This window comes from Coregonus lavaretus (genome assembly GCF_964263955.1).
Source record: "Coregonus lavaretus genome assembly, chromosome: 28".
NCBI lineage: Eukaryota > Metazoa > Chordata > Actinopteri > Salmoniformes > Salmonidae > Coregonus > Coregonus lavaretus.
The window spans coordinates 33,634,427-33,647,376 of record NC_140015.1 but is presented as its reverse complement, the minus strand read 5'-3'; positions in this window follow the sequence as shown (position 1 = coordinate 33,647,376).

The following is a 12,950-nucleotide window of genomic DNA, read 5'->3' as shown; positions in this document are numbered from 1 at the left end:
AGAAACACATTCACAGACAGACATACAGTATAGGCACAGACATACAGTCCATACATGCAAACCTATATTTATACCAACAAGATATTACAGTCTGACTTGGTGTCCTGAGGTCCTTGGACAAACGTCTATTTTTGATGAGTAAACTGACTTGTAAAATGTAGGCACACAGAAACAACTCTAGTGTGAAGTGTAGGCATTAATTCCGACTGGGTTAATTAGGGGTTAAGGTTTGGGATAGGGTTAAAACAGAGACAACTCTGACTGGACGGTTGGTGGAGTGGCCATGAACTCTTGCTCTGTAGACTGTGGGTTCAATCCCAGTGCAGGGCTCTTGATTTATTTATTTATTTAATTTTTGGGGCGGTTTTGACAGAGTCTCCTGACGTCCAGCGGACCTGGCACAAACGTCGAATTTCGCCTTGGATCTGGAGTGATCCCTCTGATTTACACACAAATGCACACACACACACTCAGCACCCATTCCTCCTCCTCCTCCGCCCACACACACAGCATTCATTCCTCCTCCTTCTCCACCCACACACACACGACGCAACACCCATTCCTCTCCACCACACACACACACAGCCTCCTGCCAAATGGCTGAATGGAACTAAATGGAATGAAGGCAACGTATGAATGACAGAGAGGCTAATCCCCTCTATACCACCAGGACCAGCCTCTGGAGCCTTCAGCCTCTCTTCAAATCAATTCAATCCAGACAGCTCTGCCTCCCTAAGCCCTCTCCCAGCTCACCTAAACCCAGTTACAGAAAGATGCCTCGCTAGGGACTACTGGTGTGTAAGGCTCTACTGGGATGACATTCTAACCAGTTTGAATGTTGTTTAATTTAGAATGCACGCTCATGGGATGAGTAGAATGGGATGGGATATATTCATTCAACTATGAATATTGCACGCATGATTTTAATGAATGATTAGCACAGATAGTAATTTTGTGTGTGGGTGTGTGCGTGTGTGGGTGTGTGTTCCTTGATATGCAGGAGGAAGGACAGTGTCATTTTAACTAAATTGACCATGTCATGCTAACCAAGAATGTCACGTCTTAAAGCCATCTACAAAGAGCCACGCCATATGGTCCCAGACATCTCATCCATTGTGTACGTGCCTATCTTTGCACAGTGTGCATGTGTGTCTGTGTCGGGGCTGAGAAGGAGGATGAGTGTCCCTGCACAGATGTCCTGCAGTAAGATAGACAGGGGGATCACTGGCTATTGATGTCAGCCATTGATGAGAACCAGTTCATAGACAGGGGGATAACTGGTTACTGATGCCAGCATTGAATGGAACCAGTTCATAGTGTGAGAGAAAAATTAACATGCTTTGATTAACAAATAGTAAGACATTTCTGTTCTACTATTGCTGTGTTTTTGTAAAGGGATGGTTTCTACTCCAGCTCCCTGGAGCTAGTCTAGGCGTGTGGTCAAGGACATGGGTTTTACTCCAGATAAGGGTATCTGGAGCTGACAATTGATTTATGAATGGCTAGGTGATAAAACCAACAGCCACATTCCATTTCATGTTTAGTGGTGTGTGAAAGGGAGATGTCTCCGGTCTGACTGAGCCTGCATTTCATAGACTGAATTGGTGTCTGGTGTCTGTGTGTAAGGTACCAGGACGAGATCTGTTATGAATAGTTGATAAGAACCTTGTCTTGGGGGCCAAACCCTGGTTTGCATACAATGAGAACAGTCTTTATAGCAGATACTGTCTGCTGTAAATTATTCATTTATTTCATACAAATCCTAACCTTTTGACTCATTCCACACATCTGCTGTTTGTCATGTAGACTGAGAGGGTGTATCGTGCTATAAAATATATTTGTATTGTCTGTATGTGAGAGCCCTCGGCATCACAATTCAGAGTGTGGGGAAGACAGCCTCATTATTGCAATAATTAATCGATGTTAAATAAAAATAATTGTTTGAAGAAATGACAAAGTATTTTTCTCACTTGATTATAATTTCCACCACAATAGACAGGGGGATAACTGGTTATGGATGCCAGCCATTGAACAGAACCAGTTCATAGACAGGGGGATAACTGGTTATGGATGTCAGCCATTGAACAGAACCAGTTCATAGACAGGGGGATAACTGGTTATGGATGCCAGCCATTGAACAGAACCAGTTCATAGACAGGGGGATAACTGGTTATGGATGCCAGCCATTGAACAGAATCAGTTCATAGACAGGGGGATAACTGGTTATTGATGTCAGCCATTGAACAGAACCAGTTCATAGACAGGGGGATAACTGGTTATGGATGTCAGCCGTTGATGATAACCAGTTCATAGACAGGGGGATAACTGGTTATGGATGTCAGCCGTTGATGATAACCAGTTCATAGACAGGGGGATAACTGGTTATTGATGTCAGCCATTGATGATAACCAGTTCATAGACAGGGGGATAACTGGTTATTGATGTCAGCCATTGAACAGAACCAGTTCCTAGACAGGGGGATAACTGGTTATTGATGTCAGCCATTGATGATAACCAGTTCATAGACAGGAGGATAACTGGTTATGGATGTCAGCCATTGAACAGAACCAGTTCATAGACGGGGGGATAACAGGTTATTGATGTCAGCCATTGAACAGAACCAGTTCATAGACAGGGGGATAACTGGATATTGATGTCAGCCATCGAACAGAACCAGTTCATAGACAGGGGGATAACTGGTTATGGATGTCAGCCATTGAACAGAACCAGTTCATAGACAGGGGGATAACTGGATATTGATGTCAGCCATTGAACAGAACCAGTTCATAGACAGGGGGATAACTGGATATTGATGTCAGCCATTGAACAGAACCAGTTCATAGACAGGGGGATAACTGGATATTGATGTCAGCCATTGAACAGAACCAGTTCATAGACAGGGGGATAACTGGATATTGATGTCAGCCATTGAACAGAACCAGTTCATAGACAGGGGGATAACTGGATATTGATGTCAGCCATTGAACAGAACCAGTTCATAGACAGGGGGATAACTGGTTATGGATGTCAGCCATTGAACAGAAGCCGACCTACATTCTTTACCTGTCATCATGTCTCCCTCATGTCTGGCAGGGAGATTAACAAAATATCCTACCACACTACCAGAGAGGTGGAGGGTGTCACTCACAACCATAGAAATATAAATAGGTCTATGGTCACAATAACAGGAGGTTGGTGGCACCTTAATTGGGGAGGATGGGCTCATGGTAACGGCTGGAGCGGAATAAGTGAAATGGTATCAAATACATCAAACACATGGTTTTCATGTGTTTGATGCCATTCTATTCGCACCGTTCCATCCATTAGTATGAGCCATCCTCCCCTCAGCAGCCTCCACTGGTCACAACAACCTGAAGGGAGTTTACTGAGGGGTCAGGGGACAGTCAATGACCTATTAGTATTATTTATTTACCAAAACTTGTTGTTTCAACAATAACACACAAAGCAAGAGTTGCTGAATATCTTTTCCTCCATAGTCTGAAAGGAAATAGGAGGTCATGGGAATAGATCTCCCCCACAAAAACACAATGACAAGATTGAACCTTTATTAAGTTGTTCCTCTCTCCCTCCCTGCCTCTCCCTGTCCTCCGGTGAAAAGCTCTCTGTGACAGAGTAAACTGACACACACACACACACACACACAGGCAGGGTGGTCAGGGAGGAAATCAAATAATAAACATTGCTGGAGGGGTAATTGATGAAACAGCGTGACTCAACACTAGCTGCCTGCTGTAACGGAATACCAACAGAGAAAGGCATACAGGAGAGGAGGAGAGGAGGGGAAGAGGAGGGGGATGGATGGGGTGAGAAGGGCCAGGGGTGTCAGAGAAGAGCGGGAGGGAGAGAAGGAGTGAAGGAGAAAGAAGGCTCAATGAAAAGCGAGGTGGATTCTTGGTAACGCAGCATGGTTTCTGTGGTTGTGTACTTGGACACTGCCATTTAGAAAGCACTATAGGTTTTGTTCTTCTGTACCCCCATTCAAATGACAGAGGGGACGGACAAATCATGGGAATGTGCCAGGCGGAGAAAGAATAGAGAGTAGAGGACAATTCAATTCAATTCAAACAACTTCAGTTGTCCCCTTAGGGCAATTACTAAAAGGAAAAGCAAGAGGGAGTGAGAGAAAGATAACAGTTGAGTAAGAGGAATATAGAACAGTTACACAGAAAACTTAAAGGTTCATTTATTTTGTTACAATTTTTCCTTTAGTTTATTTATTTTTCTCTTAAAAAAAAAAAAAACTCTGCATTGTTGGTTAAGGGCTTGTAAGTAAGCATTTCACAGTAAGGTCTACACTTGTTGTATTCGGCACATGTGACAAATAACATTTACTTAATTTGATTTGATTTAATTCCACCACTTTTCAAGCTCATTTTCATTATCACCAGCTCAATTCCAGTTTCTATGTTTTGTAGTAAAAATATATCAAGTTAAAAAGTTCTACCTGATGGCATCAAAAGATAAAACATTTGAAAAACAGTGATTTTCAAACACTGAGATTCGCAGTGACGTAGGGAGCAAGAAAATACACTTAACTGGCTTGAAACTCGTTGCAGGTTTTTTAAAATCACTGTTTTTCTTACTTTTAATCCTACCATGTGATGTCACAGAGAAGCATTTTTTAAGAACTCTTGTCTTTTTAAGAAATAACCGAAACAGCAATAAGCAAGGCATATTAACATGGGAGAGAGGCATAAAGCAATCACTGGTGTTAGGGCGGTAGGTAGCTTAGTGGTAAAGAGCGTTGTGCCGGTAACCGAAAGGTCACTGGTTCTAATCCCCGAGCCGACTACGTGAAAAATCTGTCGATGTGTCCTTGAGCAAGGCACTTAACCCTAATTGCTCCTGTAAGTCGCTCTGGATAAGAGTATCTGCTAAATGTAAAAATAAAAAAAAATCATAGAAACTTGCCGTTTTCACATATGTTGACACTGGTATGGTGCTGAAAATAATGAATATGAGGTTAAAAAGTGGCGGAATTGCCCTTTATGTAAAGACTAGGAAATTTCTGAAAATTTTTCAGTTGTCTGAAGCATACGTACTACAGTATGTCACCTGGGTGGGACTTGTGTCAGGCGGGTGGGGACACAGGAAGGCTGAGTTGCGTGGGCTTTTTGTTAGCCAATTTTGACTTTGTGGCTGTGCTATCTAGTGGAAACCAGAAGATCCCCATTATGTGCCTACTGAACACCACCCTCATGTCACCATGACTACTGTCCTGCTGTATGTTATTATGTCTCTTTGTCTCTTTCTGCTCACCCCAGCTGACATCCCTCTGAGTAGCTTTCCATGGAACCTGTTCCCCTGGTGACTCAGTCACCCTGGAGGAGTGTGTGTGTGTTGTGTGTCTGTGTGCGGGCTGGTGTGGCAGAGCGCACACACCCACGGCCCGCTGTGTAAACCCGGTGCCACCTGTCACCCAGTCTGGACCAGCTTGTGCCATCCTCACGTCATTTGACTGTGGGTAGACTGGGCACGCATTGAATTGGCCCTTTTTGTCCTCTATAGGCCCCCCTACCTCTCACACCCACCTTCATAATCTCTCATATCGCATCAGTGTTTGACATCAGTGTTTGACAGACCCATCAATTCATATTCTATCACAACAGATCCTAGGATCAGAAGGGTAGAATAATAGATGTGGTCATGCCAGACCCATACATGCTGTATAAATCTATGCCATAAGCAGACAGGATAGGAAATTCCGTCAAAATGTATGAAACAGCAGACAGAGGCTATTCCTCTTAGATTGGGCATGGAAACTGGCCAGTCAAAGAACAGATCTAAATCATTTATCAGGTTTGTGCCTATGACTAAAAGACATGGAGATGAACACAGATAGCTGGTCCCTTGGGCCTACCCTTCGATGTTGGCCGATCTGAAGGGTCTCGATAGGGAGTGATTACTCACCTCGAAATGGACAAAGATTTTTTATTTAATGAGTCCGACGTGAATGATATACTGCTTCTCCGAGACCAGGCCCAAATCCCCGTCTCTCGCGTGAAGAAAAGACGGAAAAACAAGGGCGGAGATCGGGGTGCCTTGTGAGAATTGGTCGGCGAGTGGGTAACCTGCCTCTACCATCCGTTCTATTGGCCAACGTGCAATCACTGGAGAATAAACTGGATGATCTCCGTTCGAGACTATCCTACCATCGGGACATTAAAAACTGTAATATCTTATGTTTTACCGAGTAGTGGCTGAACGACGACACGGATAATACACAATTGGCTGGGTTTTCCGTGCATCGGCAGGACAGAACAGCTACAGTGGGGAGAACAAGTATTTGATACACTGCCGATTTTGCAGGTTTTCCTACTTACAAAGCATGTAGAGGTCTGTACTTTTTATCATAGGCACACTTCAACTGTGAGAGACGGAATCTAAAACAAAAATCCAGAAAATAACATTGTATGATTTTTAAGTAATTCATTTGCATTTTATTGCATGACATAAGTATTTGATACATCAGAAAAGCAGAACTTAATATTTGGTACAGAAACCTTTCTTTGCAATTACAGAGATCATACGTTTCCTGTAGGTCTTGACCAGGTTTGCACACACTGCAGCAGGGATTTTGGCCCACTCCTCCATACAGACCTTCTCCAGATCCTTCAGGTTTCGGGGCTGTCGCTGGGCAATACGGACTTTCTGCTCCCTCCAAAGATTTTCTATTGGGTTCAGGTCTGGAGACTGGCTAGGCCACTCCAGGACCTTGAGATGCTTCTTACGGAGCCACTCCTTAGTTGCCCTGGCTGTGTGTTTCGGGTCGTTGTCATGCTGGAAGACCCAGCCACGACCCATCTTCAATGCTCTTACTGAGGGAAGGAGGTTGTTGGCCAAGATCTCGCGATACAAGGCCCCATCCATCCTCCCCTCAATACGGTGCAGTCGTCCTGTCCCCTTTGCAGAAAAGAATCCCCAAAGAATGATGTTTCCACCTCCATGCTTCACGGTTGGGATGGTGTTCTTGGGGTTGTACTCATCCTTCTTCTTCCTCCAAACACAGCGAGTGGAGTTTAGACCAAAAAGCTCTATTTTTGTCTCATCAGACCACATGACCTTCTCCCATTCCTCCTCTGGATCATCCAGATGGTCATTGGCAAACTTCAGACGGGCCTGGACATGCGCTGGCTTGAGCAGGGGGACCTTGCGTGCGTTGCAGGATTTTAATCCATGACGGCGTAGTGTGTTACTAATGGTTTTCTTTGAGACTGTGGTCCCAGCTCTCTTCAGGTCATTGACCAGGTCCTGCCGTGTAGTTCTGGGCTGATCCCTCACCTTCCTCATGATCATTGATGCCCCACGAGGTGAGATCTTGCATGGAGCCCCAGACCGAGTGTGATTGACCTTCATCTTGAACTTCTTCCATTTTCTAATAATTGCGCCAACAGTTGTTGCCTTCTCACCAAGCTGCTTGCCTATTGTCCTGTAGCCCAACCCAGCCTTGTGCAGGTCTACAATTTTATCCCTGATGTCCTTACACAGCTCTCTGTTCTTGGCCATTGTGGGGAGGTTGGAGTCTGTTTGATTGAGTGTGTGGACAGGTGTCTTTTATACAGGTAACGAGTTCAAACAGGTGCAGTTAATACAGGTAATGAGTGGAGAACAGGAGGGCTTCTTAAAGAAAAACTAACAGGTCTGTGAGAGCCGGAATTCTTACTGGTTGGTAGGTGATCAAATACTTATGTCATGCAATAAAATGCAAATGAATTACTTAAAAATCATACAATGTGATTTTCTGGATTTTTGTTTTAGATTCTGTCTCTCACAGTTGAAGTGTACCTATGATAAAAATTACAGACCTCTACATGCTTTGTAAGTAGGAAAACCTGCAAAATTGGCAGTGTATCAAATACTTGTTCTCCTCACTGTACGTCTGAGTGGGGGTGTGTGTCTATTTGTCAATAACAGCTGTTGGAGTGATGTCTAATATTAAGGAACTCTCGAGGTATTGCTCACATGAGGTAGAGTACCTCATAATAAGCTCTACCAAGAGAGTTTTCATCTATATTTTCGTAGCTGTCTATTTACCACCGCAAACCGATGCTGGCACTAAGACATCACTCAACTAGCTATATAAGGCCATAAGCGTAGAAGAAAATGCTCATAGTGGCTGGTGACTTTAATGCAGGCAAACAAATCCGTTCTACCTCATTTAAAAAAATACAGAACTAAGAACAGATATAGCCCCTGGTTCTCCTCAGACTTGACTGCCCTTGACCAGCACAAAAACATCCTGTGGCGTACTGCATTAGCATCAAATAGCCCCCACGATATGCAACTTTTCAGGGAAGTTAGGAACCAATATACACAAGCAGTTAGGAAAGCAAAGGCTAACTTTTTCAAACAGAAATTTGCATCTTGTACCACTAACTCCAAAAAGTTTTGGGACACTGTAAAGTCCATGGAGAATAAGAGCACCTCCTCCCAGCTGCCCACTGCACTGATGCTAGGAAACACTATCACCACCGATAAATCTACAATAATCGAGAATTTCAACAAGCATTTTGCTACGGCTGACCATGCTTTCCACCTGGCTACCACTACCCCGGCCACCAGCTCTGCACCCTCCGCTGCAACTTGCCCATGCCCCCCCCGCTTCTCCTTCACACAAATTCAGACAGCTGATGTTCTGAAAGAGCTGCAAAATCTGGACCCCTACAAATAATAATAATAATAATATGCCATTTAGCAGACGCTTTTATCCAAAGCGACTTACAGTCATGCGTGCATACATTTTTGTGTATGGGTGGTCCCGGGGATCGAACCCACTACCTTGGCGTTACAAGCGCCGTGCTCTACCAGCTGAGCTACAGAGGACCACAAATCATCTGGGCTAGACAATCTGGACCCTTTCTTTCTAAAACTGGCCGCCGAAATTGTCACAACCTCTATTACTAGCCTGTTCAACCTCTCTTTCGTAACGTCTGAGATCCCCAGAGATTGGAAAGCTGCCGCGGTCATCCCCCTCTTCAAAGGGGGTGACACTCTAGATCCAAACTGTTACAGACCTATACCCATCCTGCCCTGCCTTTCAAAAGTTTTTGAAAGCCAAGTTAACAAACAGATCACCGACCATTTCGAATCCCACCGTTCCTTCTCCACTATGCAATCCGGTTTCCGAGCTGGTCATGGGTGCACCTCAGCCATGCTCAAGGTCCTAAACGATATTATAACCGCAATCGATAATAGACAGTACTGTGCAGCCGTCTTCATCGACCTGGCCAAGGCTTTCGACTCTGTCAACCACCGCATTCTTATTGGCAGACTAAATAGCCTTGGTTTCTCAAATGACTGCCTCGCCTGGTTCACCAACTACTTCTCAGATAGAGTTCAATGTGTAAAATCGGAGGGCCTGTTGTCTGGACCTATGGCAGTCTCTATGGGGGTGCCACAGGGTTCAATTCTTGGGCCGACTCTTTTCTCCGTGTATATCAATGATGTCGCTCTTGCTGCTGGTGACTCTCAGATCCACCTCTACGCAGACGACACCATTTTGTATACATCTGGCCCTTCATTGGACACTGTGTTAACAAACCTCAAAACGAGCTTCAATGCCATTCAACACTCCTTCAGTAACCTCCAACTGCTCTTAAACACTAGTAAAACTAAATGCATGCTCTTCAATCGAACGCTGCTGGCACCCGCCCACCCGACTAGAATCCCTACTCTCGACGGGTCTGACCTAGATTATGTGGACAACTACAAATACCTAGGTGTCTGGTTAGACTGTAAACTCTCCTTCCAGACTCACATTAAGAATCTCCAATCCAAAGTTAAATCTAGAATCGGCTTCCTATTTCGCAACAAAGCCTCCTTCACTCATGCTGCCAAACATGCCCTCGTAAAACTGACTATCCTACCGATCCTTGACTTCGGCGATGTCATTTACAAAATAGCTTCCAACACTCTACTCAGCAAATTGGATGTAGTCTATCACAGTGCCATCCATTTTGTCACCAAAGCCCCATATACTACCCACCACTGTGACCTGTACGCTCTTGTTGGCTGGTCCTCACTACATATTCGTCGCCAAACCCACTGGCTCCAGGCCATCTATAAATCACTGATAGGCAAATCCCCACCTTATCTTAGCTCATTGGTCACCATAGCAACACCCACCCGTAGTATGCGCTCCAGCAGGTATATCTCACTGGTCATCCCCAAAGCTAACACCTCCTTTGGGCGCCATTCCTTCTAGTTCTCTGCTGCCAATGACTGGAACGAATTGCAAAAATCTCTGAAGCTGGAGACTCTTATCTCCCTCACTAACTTTAAGCGTCAGTTGTCAGAGCAGCTTACCGATCACTGCACCTGTACACAGCCATTCTGAAATTAGCCCACCCAACTACCTCATCCCCATATTGTTATTTATTTTGCTAATTTGCACCCCAGTATCTCTATTTGCACATCATCTTTTGCACATCAATCATTCCAGTGTTAATACGAAATTGTAACTATTTTGCACTATAGCCTATTTATTGCCTTACATAACTTGCTACATTTGCACACACTGTATATATATTTTATGTTGTATTTTTGACTTTATGTTTTGTTTTACCCCATATGTAACTCTGTGTTGTTGTTTTTATCGCACTGCTTTGCTTTATCTTGGCCAGGTCGCAGTTGTAAATGAGAACTTGTTCTCAACTGGCTTACCCGGTTAAATAAAGGTGAAATAAGTACAAATAAAAGAAATCTACCAGCAAGTCACATGTGCAACCAGAGGAAAAATAACTCTAGACCACATTTACTCCACACACAGAGATGCATACAAAGCTCTCCCTCGCCCTCCATTTGGCAAATCTGACCATAATTCTATCCTCCTGATTCCTGCTTACAAACAAAAACTAAAGCAGGAATTACCAGTGACTCGCTCAATACGGAAGTGGTCAGATGACGCGGATGCTACGCTACAGGACTGTTTTGCTAGGGATTCACCCAATGGCATTGAGGAGTATATCAACTCAGTCACCAGCTTCATCAATAAGTGCATCGAGGACGATGTCCCCACAGTGACCGTACGTACAGTCATGGTCAAAAGTTTTGAGAATGACACAAGTGTTGGTCTTCACAAAGTTTGCTGCTTCAGTGTTTTTAGATATTTTTGTCAGATGTTACTATGGTATACTGAAGTATAATTACAAGCATTCCATAAGTGTCAAAGGCTTTTATTGACAATTGACAATTACAATAAGTTTATGCAAAGAGTCAATATTTGCAGTGTTGACCCTTCTTTTTCATGACCTCTGCAATCCGCCCTGGCATGCTGTCAATTAACTTCTGGGCCACATCCTGACTGATGGCAGCCCATTCTTGCATAATCAATGCTTGGAGTTTGTCAGAATTTGTGGGGTTTGTTTGTCCACCCGCCTCTTGAGGATTGACCACAAGTTGTCAATGGGATTAAGGTCTGGGGAGTTTCCTGGCCATGGACCAAACATTTCAATGTTTTGTTCCCCAAGCCACTTAGTTATCACTTTTGCCTTATGGCAAGGTGCTCCATCATGCTGGAAAAGGCATTGTTCGTCACCAAACTGTTCTTGGATGGTTGGGAGAAGTTGCTCTCGGAGGATGTGTTGGTACCATTCTTTATTCATGGCTGTGTTATTAGGCAAAATTGTGAGTGAGCCCACTCCCTTGGCTGAGTAGCAACCCCACACATGGTCTCAGGATGCTTTACTGTTGGCATGACACAGGACTGATGGTAGCGCTCACCTTGTTTTCTCCGGACAAGCTTTTTTCCAGATGCCCCAAACAACCGGAAAGGGGATTCATCAGAGAAAATGACTTTACCCCAGTCCTCAGCAGTCCAATCCCTGTACCTTTTGCAGAATATCAGTCTGTCCCTGATGTTTTTCCTGGAGAGAAGTGGCTTCCTCGCTGCCCTTCTTGACACCAGGACATCCTCCAAAAGTCTTTGCCTCACTGTGCGTGCAGATGCACTCACACCTGCCTGCTGCCATTCCTGAGCAAGCTCTTAGGAGACGGTCCTGGCGCTTGCTGGACTTTCTTGGGTGCCCTGAAGCCTTCTTCACAACAATTGAACCTCTCTTCTTGAAGTTCTTGATGATCCGATAAATTGTTGATTTAGGTGCAATCTTACTAGCAGCAATATCCTTTCCTGTGAAGCCCTTTTTGTGCAAAGCAATGATGACGGCACGTGTTTCCTTGCAGGTAACCATGGTTAACAGAGGAAGAACAATGATTTCAAGCATCACCCTCCTTTTAAAGCTTCCAGTCTGTTATTCTAACTCAATCAGCATGACAGAGTGATCTCCAGCCTTGTCCTCGTCAACACTCTCACCTGTGTTAACGAGAGAATCACTGACATGATGTCAGCTGGTCCTTTTGTGGCAGGGCTGAAATGCAGTGGAAATATTTTTGGGGAAATATTTGACTCCAACCTAAGTGTATGTAAACTTCCGACTTCAACTGTACATGTTTCAAGCAGACCACCATAGTCCCTGTGCCCAAGAAAGCGAAGGTAACCTACCTAAATGACTACCACCCCGTAGCACACGTCGGTAGCCATGAAGTGCTTTGAAAGGCTGGTCACATCAACACCATCATCCCGGAAACCCTAGACCCACTCTAATTCGCATACCGCCCCAACAGATCCACAGATGACGCAATCTTAATCGCATTCCACACTGCCCTTTCCCACCTGGACAAAAGGAACACCTATGTGTGAATGCTGTTCATTGACTACAGCTCAGCGTTAAAAACAATAGTGCCCACAAAGCTCATCACTAAGCTAAGGACCCTGGGACTAAATACCTCCCTCTGCAACTGGATCCAGGTGGTAAGGGTAGTCAACAACACATCTGCCACGCTGATCCTCAACACTGGGGCCCCTCAGGGGTGCGTGCTTAGTCCTCTCCTGTACTCCCTGTTCACCTACGACTGTATGGCCAACACGACTC